The 2,576-nt window shown below is 49.5% G+C and overlaps 1 long non-coding RNA gene across 1 annotated transcript; it reads right to left on the reverse strand.

The window, feature by feature from the left end:
- Positions 1–715: 715 nt before the first annotated feature.
- On the reverse strand, positions 716–1,841 carry LOC115248847 (uncharacterized). The gene is made up of 2 exons (XR_003887581.1): positions 1,640–1,841; positions 716–1,454 (listed from the first exon to the last, which is right to left on the reverse strand). It is a non-coding gene; the product is annotated as an uncharacterized lncRNA (long non-coding RNA).
- Between the last annotated feature and the right edge of the window lie 735 nt (positions 1,842–2,576).

Genomic DNA, 2,576 nt, shown 5'->3' on the forward strand with positions numbered 1-2,576 from the left:
CTGCCAAGGAGACGACCCCCCCCCCCCATCACACCACCTTCTACTCACTTCCTGGTCTCACTGCCTTTCCATCATCATTACACTACTTTGCCTCACCCCCCCGCATGTAGAGCAGGATAGATATTCCCATAAGCCTCGGCTCCAGTCATCACCCTGTTTGAATGCTATTGGTTTAAATGCCGTGAGATCAAAGCAGAGCAGAGTAAATCCAAAAGTTGAGGCACAAGCTCCAAAAAAAGTGGCAACTTGTACTGCTGCGCCACATTTCTGATGTGTGAAATATTCCAGAAAATTACACATGCGGTGTCATATTATTTGTAGCATGTGTTAGCATGTTGATAAAAGGTCATGCAAGTAAACCAGAGACGTTTAGCTTCCTCTCTTTCGGCCCACCAGGCTCTTAAGTGTGTCGGTTTCCCTCCACTTGTTTTGGTGAAATCCATCTCCTGGATCCTGGGCCGCAGAAGCTGAGTGGTCTGCTTTTTTGCTAGCCCGTTGCTAGGTGAAACCCTGGCTTGTCTGTGATCTCTCTGATCCCAGATTCTCTTCCAGCGTTAGCCAGCAGGCTCCATTCCGGAGCGGTGACTCCAACAGGAAGTAACACATTAGCAGAACAATCAGGTTCCTTGTTTGAGCTTTATGTTGACAGAAGCTGCCATTAACAGAACGGTGTAATCGAGTAGGGCTGATAAGACCCAACAGAAGCGAGCTAAAGTAGGCTTCACGGGTTACTCTGCTACATTTATTGAGAAAGGTTGTTGTAACAGAAGAATCTGATGCAGATTGTAAGTGCAGCCTGTTCACAGGCTCTGGAGAGGGAAGGAGACGTAGCCGTGTGTGTTAGCGCAGCCCAGACAGGGTCTGGGTGCAGCACAGGTGGATTCTTTTAAAGTGCTAAATACAAATATTAGAGAAAATGGCAGAAATGTAATAAATATTAGGTCATATTAGCCTTTGGAGATGATTATTGTGCTTATTATGTGGGGTTCCTTGAAAAGGCTATATTGACGAAACAAATTAAAATCACCACTGTGCAATTTTTACATTTTTTATATTTCAAAAATAGTGGCTAAAATGATTTATTTTATGTTTGGAATGTTTTGATGGGCTGTTGTGTGACAGGTGTTCCGCTCTGAGCCCACTTCACCACCTGGACTGCCCCTATTATAATTTGGACCAAAGAGCTTTTCTGATCCATTCTCCAATGTCTGTCCAGCTCTGGTCAGAAAGGAAGCCCACCCTTCGTCCAGCTCTCCTATCTGGGTCCAGAGAGAGAACGCGAGGTGTTCCAGGGCCAGAGGGGAAATGTAATCCCTCCAGGTCTGCCTCGGGATCTCCTCCGAGCTGGACAAACCTGAAGCACTTCCCCGGGGAGAAGTCCGGAAGGCACAGGAAATAGGAACCACCTCAACCAGGTCCTGACAGCGGATCCCCCCTGCTGTGTGAGCAGCCAGCTGCTGAGACAAATCTAAATAAACATCAAACACAATAACACAAACACTCTGCAGACGCTTTCTGAACCTTCAGGGGGCAGATTCAGGTGAAAATGAAGATTCAGTCTTTTTTTAAAAACGTTCTTAAATAATTGACCAAAAAAAAAGAACAAAGGCTTGTGAACTCACCATACGTGCACACTTACCTGCACGTGCACCTCCAGAAGTCACAACAGACTCCAGATCATGTAGCCAGATATGAATAACATCTGGCCGGCGCATCCTTGGGTCACGAAACCGCTCCATTCCCATCACGCCGTCGGCTTTATGTTGCTACTACAAATTCTCCGTGCCCGGCTGTTGTGGCTACCACACGGAACAAACCCAACTAAAACCAACCGCGGCGCTGACTGAAGATTCGCTGCTTGTGCGACACGTGAGAACTGTTCTGCTCTTGTCAGATAACATTTATTTTGACATTTGAAAGCCTCCCAGAGCCCCATTAAAACCCTCCTTATCGCTCCACCACGATTTGATTTTCAAATATTTGCTGGCAGTTATTTAAAGCATTCAGCTGGGTCGCGGCTGTGCCTTCTATGTGATGACATGCCTTTTGGTACCGCAGAGAAGGACGCCAGATAAAAGAGAAGCGGTGCGGGCCAGGGCCCCCTTTCTCACCCCCCACCCCCCCGGACCGCCTGCGACAGGAGGGGAACGCAGCCGTATGTGTGGCAGGTGGACTTCCTGTCTTTGTAATTACAACCAAATTAGGTTAAACTGCGGCTCCCTACCCCGCCCCCACCTCACCCGCAGTCCATGGAGAGTCTGTGACCCCGCGCCTCCGTGCGCGCAGGACTGCTGCAGCCTCATGGAGGGGGCACATGTGGCCACGCATGCACGTTTTGCTCGCACCTGCGCGACTCACGGGTGACACACGCTCCCTCCTCATTAAAACACGGTGCAGCTCCTGAGTGTTTGCACAGTGGGGGCCGCCGTCGTCTCCATGCAGGTGGGGCCGGGCCGCGAACTGGGCTGGGCTCTGATTGGCCTGAGCTGGAGCCTTCAGTTTGGGTGTGGGCAGGGCTCTAATTGAAGACTGATGGATTTACATTAATTTCCTCCTCACACCTGCCTCCTTTATCT

The sequence above is a fragment of the Takifugu rubripes genome, chromosome 2, assembly GCF_901000725.2.
Source record: "Takifugu rubripes chromosome 2, fTakRub1.2, whole genome shotgun sequence".
Classification (NCBI taxonomy): Eukaryota; Metazoa; Chordata; class Actinopteri; order Tetraodontiformes; family Tetraodontidae; genus Takifugu; species Takifugu rubripes.